Below are 10,579 nucleotides of genomic sequence, written 5' to 3'. Positions count from 1 at the left end.
ATATTCAGATAATATTTAAAACTGTATAAACTTCCAGTCTGGTTTCTCCATTAAAGTCCACAACAGTGACACAAACTGACTGTAATCTCGTACAAAAACCTCTGACTTTACAGACGCGCTCTCTGACTGTCAATCTAAACTAAATGTTCCAAAAAAAAAATATTTCCGCTAGAGGACATATTTTATTTCATAATTAAGGGAGGGAACTTTTATCATAGGTTTCACACAGATTAGGTCTGTTTTAAAAGACAAAAAAGAAAAATTAAAAAGGGAAAGAAATACACAATACTTACAGATATTTTAAAATCTGACAGGGAAATAATGCAACAGAACAAAAAATACAAAAAGTAACAAAGAATTTTACTTACTTCCAACATCCAGTCTGGTTCCTCCACCAAAAGTCCACCACAGTGATACAAACTGATTGAAGCGTCGTACAAAAACCTCTGACTGTACAGAGATACACTCTCTGACTCTGAAACAAACAAACTCAACTGAAGTGATGACAGTGAATCTAAAATAACACATCTTAGTTTTAGAAATTAAAAATATCTTAGATAGTAAACAATAAGTAAACTAATTAATTGTTTAATTATATTCTTTCTGTAGTAATTAATTTAATAATTGCTCAGTTAAAACTAAATGAGAGCACAACCAACAAAACGTTAAAAAAAAAGTTTAAATGTCTCTTTTAAAATATTAGAATGCATGCAAAAATAAGTTTAACAGTTTTTAAATGTGGCTGCAGGTCATATGGATCCACAACTTTACTAAAGTCCATGTTTAAAAAGTTACCCTACAAAAACTTTTTTTTTTTCAGTATTAGCAGGACAATTTCACTCCAAAAGTCATTCCCATCATGCATTGATAAAAAATCCACTCTTTGATCAGCAGAAGTTCTGTCTTAAATACAATAAACAGCTATGTCAGTCAGTTTAAGTAAAACTTCCTTTGGAAATAAATCTACTTTTTAGAATTTATAATAAAATGTTTCAAAATGTCTAAAAAAAGTCAATGTTGTGGTTTCTGTTGTCCTGCTGCTTTCTGTCAGCTGTCATGTTTCATCTACACATACAGATGATTGAAACAAATAGCTGTTATGTGTTTCCTTTGATCAATATGTTTCACCTTGAGTAGTAATTTTTAAAGTCACTCAGATTCTAATTTATACCTTTGGACAACCCAAGAATAATGGAAACAAAATGAAAAATACATCAGAAATTCAAAACAAAAACAATTGTAAAAACACTTAGATGTCCTCACATCACATTCAACAACTTTATGGTCATGATATTTAAAAAAAAAAAAGCTCAAAGTCGTCCATGATCATCTGAAACCAAGTAATACTGTTGAGGATTTATTTGTCCATAAATTATTACTTTCAATTTTCTGATAATCTTGATGATGAGGATGATCCATGTTCCTGTTGGAGTCAATGGTAGCATTTCCATAGAGACACTTTGCATCAGCAGCTCCATGCTCCAGTGCTTTGGGAGACTTTATAGTCCTGAAAGTTGAAGACTGGATGACTGACAGCTGTCCTTCATCACAGCAGAAGACACAGAAATCCTCCTCCTCATCCTCATCCATAACATGACTGTGATCTGCGTCCTCATCTGGACTCTCCTCTGCTGCTGCTTCACAGGTAAAGTCCAGAGAATCCAACTCCTCTCCTCAATGAACATCCGTCCCTCTGAAATGAAGGCCACAAAAACATGAAGCTGCTTTCTGTTTCTGTCTCTGTATCCTCAGAGTCCAGAGGACAGGTCACAGTGACTCAGCCTGGACCAGTGAGCTCTGCTGTGGGAGGATCTGTCTCCATCTCATGTAGAACCAGTCAGGATGTTTATAACAACAACTATTTAGCCTGGTACCAACAGAAAGATGGAGAATCTCCTAAACTATTGTTCCATTATGTCGGCAGCAGAGTATCAGGGACTCCAAGTCGTTTTACAGATGGTGGATCAAACTCTGATTTCACTCTGTCCATCAGTGGAGTTCAGGCTGAAGATGCAGCAGTTTATTACTGTCAGAGTGCTCATTACATCAACAGTCTGTGGACGTTCACACAGTGAAAAACAGTCGTACAAAAACCTCCCTCATTCTGGCTGAACAGAAACTGAACTGACTGCTGCAGCTGGAAGATGCTGCAGAGACTGAAACAGTTCACTGAACATCCATTCTAACAATCAAAAACACTGACAATAGTCACCTTATGTTACCAGTTATAAGAACTTGCTCCTTTTTTTATGCAGCCTGATAATAATGGAAACTTCTTCAATTAATATATCAAATACCAATATATATTTTATCTTTTGTAAAAAAAAAAACACAAAAAAACGGATTCTTCTTTTTAAGAAGTACAATCAAAAAGTTTGATATAATTTAAGCTGTTAGGAAAACAGAGCCAACAGGTGTGCTATAATATTTCAGAGTGTTCATGAGTCTGTGGACAGGCTCAACCCTTGAGACTCACTGAATCCTTACAAAGCAGAATATACAGCTTTAATGAATTCACTGGTTGATTTTAACTCATCTTTAACCCCCTCACACCTGATTTTTTTCCAAATATAAACAAATATTGTCTTTAATGTTTTTTACATTCAAGGTGATGTTTTTGATTTTGTGGAAGATTGTTTGGTTACAGTCAATAGTCACTTCAGAAAAACAAATCAGAAAATAAAATTTAACACCTTACAAAGTAATATTTAAATCTTAACCAAGACAAAAGTACTTTTATGGATGACTTTGAAGCAGAAAAGTTTTATAAGCGCTCATTCAGACTTGGTTTATCTTAAGTTGTAGACATTTAAGGGCAACATGTCTGCAACTTTTGGAGCCAGCGGGTACTTCCTGTTTGAGAGGTGAGGGGGAAGAGGTCACTCAGTCCAGTTCTCATATACAGTCTATGGTTCTACATGTCCAAACTAAAGATATTACCACACTGTCAGCTCCAAAAGCAGAAGTTTACATTCTAACATTTTAATGTGTACAATTCTTAAGAAAATTATCATTACATTACATTCATTGACTTTAAAAGAGAAATCTTTGTCTTTTACATCCCTAATATTTAGTTTAAAGAACCATTGACTGTATATCACTCTACCAGCTCAGTGGCTTGTGGTAGAGTGTCCACCCAGCAGGTACAAACCGTACATCACTTCCTTTTGTCGCCAACATTGTGAAAGGTAAGTTATTTAAATTAGTTTGGCCCTGTGTAGCATTTCCAGTAAGTTTTGTCTCCTTTTTGAATGTCCAAGACATTTGAACAACAGATGCCTCCATATTGACACAAATGTCTGATTTCCTCAACAAACAGAGAGCTTCCCCCGACTGGATTACATCACCATAAGACTGGGAGAATGGCGCCTAAATGCAACATTGTATATTTTCATATTTTTGTCATTTTAGTTAATGAAAATCTCAGTGATGCTTGATATCATGAAAACCACAAAGCTTGGAGCCATTCTTCTCTCTTTCTGATTGTTATTAGTATTTACAGGACACTGGCAACAGGAAAAGATGAAAACTGAGGATGTTTTTCTCTGAGGAGATGCCACCAGGCTACTGCAACCACTTTTACAACCAAAGAAACTGTTGACAACGTGTCTGTATTAAGTGAGTTAATCGTGTGTTTGTGTTTTTAACCTCATACCTCAGAGTGGAAACTGCCAGTAAATAAAACAGAATAAGACATTTACATGTGTGCTACAGATCAGGCAGACCAGCCATGCAGCCCGACTTTGCACATGTGCATATCTGTGTGGCCGACTTTGCTGATGCGTAGTAATGATTGTGTAGTTCTGATCCACTACCAAAACCTCTGACTGTACAGAAACACGCTCTCTGAATATGAAACAAACAAAAGATCTAAATTGAAATGATGGCAGAAAATCTCAAAATAACACATCTTAATCTTGAATTTAAAAGTTTTCACAGTAAGTTATAATTAAACTGTGCATTATTTTATGTCATTGCTACCTTAGAGACAGTATTAATCATTGTTTAATTAAAAGTAAATGACACTAAATCAACCAAGTTCCAAGGGAAAATTTTGAAATGTTGCCTCGAAAATTTAAAACAAAAAAACAAGAACTGATTAGATCTCTTCACATCACATTAAAATATTTTATAGTAGTCATATTTCTAAAAGGTTCTAAGCTTCTTCATTATCATCTGATTACACAAATATACAGTTATTAAAGAAATATCCATGAAGATCCCTGCTATTTTATAAAAAAATACTTTCAGGTAATTTTAAAACATATTGACAGTGAAGATGATCCATGTTCCTGTTGGAGTCAGTGGTAGTATTTCCATAGAGACACTTTGCATCAGCAGCTCCATGCTCCAGTGCTCTGGGAGACTTTATAGTCCTGAGAGTTGAAGACTGGATGACTGACAGCTGTCCTTCATCACAGCAGAAGACACACAAATCCTCCTCCTCATCATCATCCAAAACATGACTGTGGTCTGCGTCCTCATCTGGACTCTCCTCTGCTGCTGCTTCACAGGTAAAGTGCAGAGAATCCAACTCCTCTCCTCTATGAACATCCGTCCCTCTGAAATGAAGGCCACAAGAGCATGAAGCTGCTTTCTGTTTCTGTCTCTGTATCCTCAGAGTCCAGAGGACAGTACACAGTGACTCAGCCTGGAGCAGTGAGCTCTGCTGTGGGAGGATCTGTCCCCATCTCATGTAGAACCAGTCAGGATGTTCATAGCAACTGTTTAGCCTGGTACCAACAGAAAGATGGAGAAACTCCTAAACTCCTAATTTACTATACTAGCACTCGAGAAACAGGAACTCCAACTCGTTTTACAGGCAGTGGATCAAACTCTGATTTCACTCTGACCATCAGTGGAGTTCAGGCTGAAGATGCAGCAGTTTATTACTGTCAGAGTTTTCATGTCATCAACAGTCAGTATGTGTTCACACAGTGAAAAACAGTCGTACAAAAACCTCCCTCACTCAAACTGAACAGAAACTGAACTGATACAGTTCAATGAAGACACACACACACACCCACACACACACCCACCCACACACACACACACACACACACACACTCACACACAAATTCAAAAATAAGCACGTGGGGTTTGTTTTCCCCCCAAAAACTTTTGATATGTCTTTTTTAGTTTCAAACAGTTTATATAAATTAGTTAGATTCTGACTTTGGATTTTAAACACAGAACAACAATAAAACAGATGTTTGATATAAAATACATAAATCAGAGATCAGTTATAATTTAATTTAATTTAAATATTACTTTAACAGTTAATATATCAGCTTGTTGAATTTCATTCATACCTTTTTTAATTTTAACTTACCAAACATGCTGAAAGATGTTTATCAAAGTTCAGTTGTATTCATTTTTTATCTTCATCACCAAATCATCAGTTTTCATCAGATGATGACAGAAAAAACAGAAAAACTGTGATGTCGTTGAACCTAAAGAGAAGTACAACTTGAAAATACATGAACATGCTTTCACTTTTAACACTTTAAACGTGTTTGCATTTGTGTGAAAAGATTCCTCTTCTTCTTTAGATGTTGGTCGTCTCTCGCTTTTTGTCTGAATAATATCCTTTATTTATAATTTCACCTTCGTCAGCAGAAATCCTTCTGACTCAGATTTCTGGGGTTCAGTCTGTTGTTCAGAGACAAACTGTCTCCATCAGATGTAAAGTCAGTTAAAGTTCTGCTGCAGCTTCAGTTGGTAACTTCAGAAGTTTTTAAAGACAAGAGACCTGATGAGCAAAGAAACAATGGAGGTGTTGAGAAACACTTTGTGTCTCTCTTGCTATCAACTTACAGCATTTTCCATATTTACATTGGAAGGACATGTTGGATGTCTCCAACCCATCCCATCTGACAGAACTGGACCTGAGTGGGAACAAGCTCCAAGATTCTGATGTTCAGCAGCTTCATGATCTGGTGAAGAATCCAAACTTCAAACTGGAGACTCTCAGGTCAGCAGAGAGTCCAACATCTCCCTACAGAGTTGTAGTAAACTTGAAGTAGTGAATATGAGGGCGAAGATCCAGAATTTTCTGTGAAGCAGCAGATTTCAGTCCCACTGTGAGAGGATGATGACAAGTTTAAGGACAGACATTTAAAAACCAACATCAGTCCTTTTCTTTCAGCAGAAGAACATCAGAGCTGACAGGAAACTGCTGCTCTGAGCAGAACTGAAGTCCCAGATTCTCAATCTGGTGCTTCATTGCATCACATTCTAACCCAATAGAAAACATTGCTTCTCTGTTGCTGGCTTTGAAAGAGATTTACTAGAAAAAGGAACTTAAAAGGATACGGGGAGTGAGATTCTTTATTGATTTATTTAAATAAGAAAAAATATACCACTGATGTGTCTTTTATGTCTAATCTAAATTCTCATGTGTTTGTAAAATCAAGGTTTGGTTGTTCCAGATTCTTTGTTTAAGCAAAACTAAAGTTTGTTTCCATATGAAAAGGTTAAACATTACATATGAGTTGAGTTAATTTATCAATAAAGTGACTTTACTTCACTGCTTAATTTTTGCCCACTGTGAGTTTGACACCCGTGCATAATGATAAATGAAATAAATGAACGACCCTGGGGGTATTTCAGTCAGTCAACTTAAGCAGTGCATTTACCTGGTTACTCCTCCCTGCAGGCGGTTCAGTCTCATCAACTCACTTGTTCAGCGTCCTACTTAAGTTCCAGGTGGGGTCCAATCCTCTTCTTCCATTTCCGCGAGCTCTGCATTCGTCACCCCACCCTACTCCCCGCCTTCCACCTGTGAGCTCCGTTAGGGGCAGTTTAATACCCAAAGTTTTCTATGGAGATCTTTATTTTATGTATCTGAACGAGGCCTTGTGCCAAACTAAAAGAAACATGGAATAAATCTTCTTCACTGCATGAGTTGTCTGACTAAAATAGCTGTTGTTATGCGTTTCCTTTGCACACTATGTTTCACATTAAATGGTAATTTTTAAAATCACTCAGATTTGAATTTAATTTAAAACTTCCTGAGACTGAAATTGCTGACAGCTGATCCTCTGAAAAAATGGAGCAACTCATCAGAAAATTATACAGCTCTAGAAAAATGGAGACGAACTGAAAAAACTTCAGAAATTGAAAACAAAAACAATTGTAAAACACTTTAACAGCATTAAACAGCTTTATGGTCATGATATTTCAATAAAAGGTGAATAGTGGCTCCATTATTATCTGAAAGCAAGTATTCCTGCTAAGGATTTATTTGTTCATAAATTTTACTTCCAGTTTTCTGAAGTCTGGATGATGAGAATGATCTTTGGTCATTCTGGAGTCAGTGGTAGCATTTCCATAGAGACAGTTTGCATCAGCAGCTCCATGCTCCAGTGCTCTGGGAGACTTTATAGTCCTGAGAGTTGAAGACTGGATGACTGACAGCTGTCCTTCATCACAGCAGAAGACACACAAATCCTCCTCATCATCATCCAAAACATGACTGTGATCTGCGTCCTCATCTGGACTCTCCTCTGCTGCTGCTTCACAGGTAAAGTGCAGAGAATCCAACTCCTCTCCTCTATGAACATCCGTCCCTCTGAAATGAAGGCCACAAAAGCATGAAGCTGCTTTCTGTTTCTGTCTCTGTATCCTCAGAGTCCAGAGGACAGGTCACAGTGACTCAGCCTGGACCAGTGAGCTCTGCTGTGGGAGGATCTGTCTCCATCTCATGTAGAACCAGTCAGGATGTTCAGTATTGGAGCAGCTATTACCTTTTATCCTGGTACCAACAAAAAGATGGAGAAACTCCTAAACTACTAATTTACTATGCTAGCACTCGAGAATCAGGGACTCCAAGTCGTTTTACAGGCAGTGGATCAAACTCTGATTTCACTCTGACCATCAGTGGAATTCAGGCTGAAGATGCAGCAGTTTATTACTGTTTGGGTCGATTCTACATCAACAGCAAACTCTCGTTCACACAGTGAAAAACAGTCGTACAAAAACCTCCTTCAGGCAGAGAGAACAGAAACTGAACTGACACAGTTCAATGAAGACACACACACACACTCACACACACATAAACACATGCTTCTCTTATTTTACGTTAACTAAATTTCCATTATTCAATTCATCAGAAAATCTGGTTTTCTGATGTTTATTAACAGTCTTGGTTTTAGTTTTGTTCTGTGATCATTACTGTATATGAAGTCTGGTTTAGACTGACATCACCCCAGAGACACCAACCAGCTCTGAGGACACAGCTGTCAATCAAGAAGTTCACATCGGGGGCCACCTCGTTTGAGCCCGCTTTTACAGTTGGGGGGGGGGTCATTTTGGAGTGGGGAGGGCATCGGGGGCTGATACGGGAGGAGGGTTTTAGAAAGGTGTTGGGTGAGGGGGCTGTAGAGGGTAGTGTTGTGTTTAGGGGGTAGGGGTGGAGCTGTGGTTGCGTCGTGATCTGACGAGGCTCCAGCTGGGTGATGGGCGGCTCCTGGGTCCGTTGGGTCCTGGTTCCGTCCTTGATCCCCATCTCAGTGTCTGGCAACCGATGGCCTAAATGGCTGCCACCAGGGACAGCGGATTGCACCTGTCCTGTGGCCTTAGGGCCCTGACGCCGGCGTCGCCCATGCTCCCCTGTGCCTGAGGGGTGTTCTCTACACGTGGCCGGGTGGGTGGGCGGTCCCCCATGCTCAGACTGCATGGGTCCTGTCGCCAGGGGTACTCCTGGTTGGGGGTCTACAGCCCCCTCTCTCCTGGTCTGGCTGGTTGGACTAGGGAGGATCTGGTTCCCCCAAATAAACACGTGGTACATTTTTACAGTTTGCATGCATCTTCACCCCCATTTGCCCGTGCACACTGTCCCACTGCTGCTTTATTCCTCGGTCCTCACCCAAAATGTATTGATGGACGAAACAAGTATCTTCTGCTCATCTTAGTATTTCCCTCTTGGATGTAATATTTGTCTTTCAAGCAGATTTAGCATAAATGTTATGAAGCTTAAAATCATAACCTACCCAAATTAGCAACTTGGCACTCGTATCCCCTCACTTTCTCCCCTTCTTTTTGTTTTCTTCTACCCACCCCCACCCCCCTTTCCCACTTGTCTTCTCTCTCTCCACTCTTTAAAAGAAAAAGAAAATATATATTTAAAATGTAAAATTTAATTAATACATAAAAAATAATTAAAAAGCAAAATACAAAAAGGGGTTTATACAAATATACAGCCTGGCTATCTGAAGATACACAACCACTTTTTGTAAATGTAAAACCTGTCCAACACAAAAGGCCTTCAGCTCTCATCTGTTTACTCAGTTGTTGGACAAGACAAGTTGAAAAACAAATAAAAATTATTATGACTGGTTTTAGCTCAAAAATGTTCGTAAGAATTCTTATTCTTGTTATTTATTTTATTTCTTGTTATTTTTATTTTATTTATTTTTTCTATATCATTCTTTGATTTACACATCCTCTGAATTTCCTTAAAAAAATCACAGCAGATCCTTAATCATGTCAAAAATAAGATTTGACTGAATATCATTAAAAAGTTCATCAAACATAAAATAAATAACAAGAAAGAAAAATATGCCAGTTTTTTTATGTACAGAATATCTGATAACTAAATTGTAAATTTAATTTTATTGGGGATTTTTTTTCTTATTGCATCTTCATCCAGTGTCTTGACACTTTTGAATGTGGCTGTAGGTCTTCTTCCTCTTTTGGCTTCTCCCATCAGGGGTCGCCACAGCGAACAAGTCGCATGGTAAACTTGTCAATGTTTTATGCCGGATGCCCTTCCTGATGCAACCTTCTCAAAGCAACCGGGCTTGGGACCGGCACAGAAGTAGAGAAGGGAACAGGGAGCAGCCCGGAGTCGAACCCTGGTTTCACGGACGGAAGGCGCTGCGAACCAGCACGAGCTAAACCGGCTCCCCTAAATGTGGCTGCAGGTCATTTGTATTATTGTGGAATCATTATCATGGCAAATCTTTTTACTGAAGTCTATGTTTAAATGTTGATTTTGCAGAAACTTTGTTGCTTTGAAATATTTGATTAAAATCAATGCTTGCAAAAATCAATGAATCAAAGCTTCAAATGTATTTATTCCAACACATAAAAATGATATCTTATTCTACATTTAAGGCAAGAATTTATATTTTTACGGTTCACACAGACTAACTGCTGTTAAAAAAAACTTTATTTTATGAGAATGAAATAAACTTATTTTTATATTATAAAAACAATATGTAAAAGTTGGAAATAATATACAAAAACATTAAAAGCATAAAGAAAAAAACTCTACTTAATTCCAACCTCCATTCCACCAAAGGTCCACCACAGTGATACAAACTGATTGTAGCATCCTATAAAAACCTCTGACTGTACAGAGACACGCTAACTGACCCATGAAAAAAAAAAAAATGTGAGCCTAGTCACATTATTTCACATAAAAACACAAATTAACAGTATGCAATATTTTCACATAAATTCAAAAAAAGTGCTTCTATCATTAATTTTTACATTTTGTTTCTTATTTTGTTTTAGAATAAGCATTTAATTTAACAAATTTGCCATTTCAGATTAAATAAAAATATGTTCTTAG

This window comes from Oryzias latipes, chromosome 11 (genome assembly GCF_053564925.1).
Source record: "Oryzias latipes strain Hd-rR chromosome 11, Olatipes_Hd-rR_3.1".
Lineage (NCBI taxonomy): Eukaryota > Metazoa > Chordata > Actinopteri > Beloniformes > Adrianichthyidae > Oryzias > Oryzias latipes.
Note: the sequence above shows the minus strand (reverse complement) of the source record.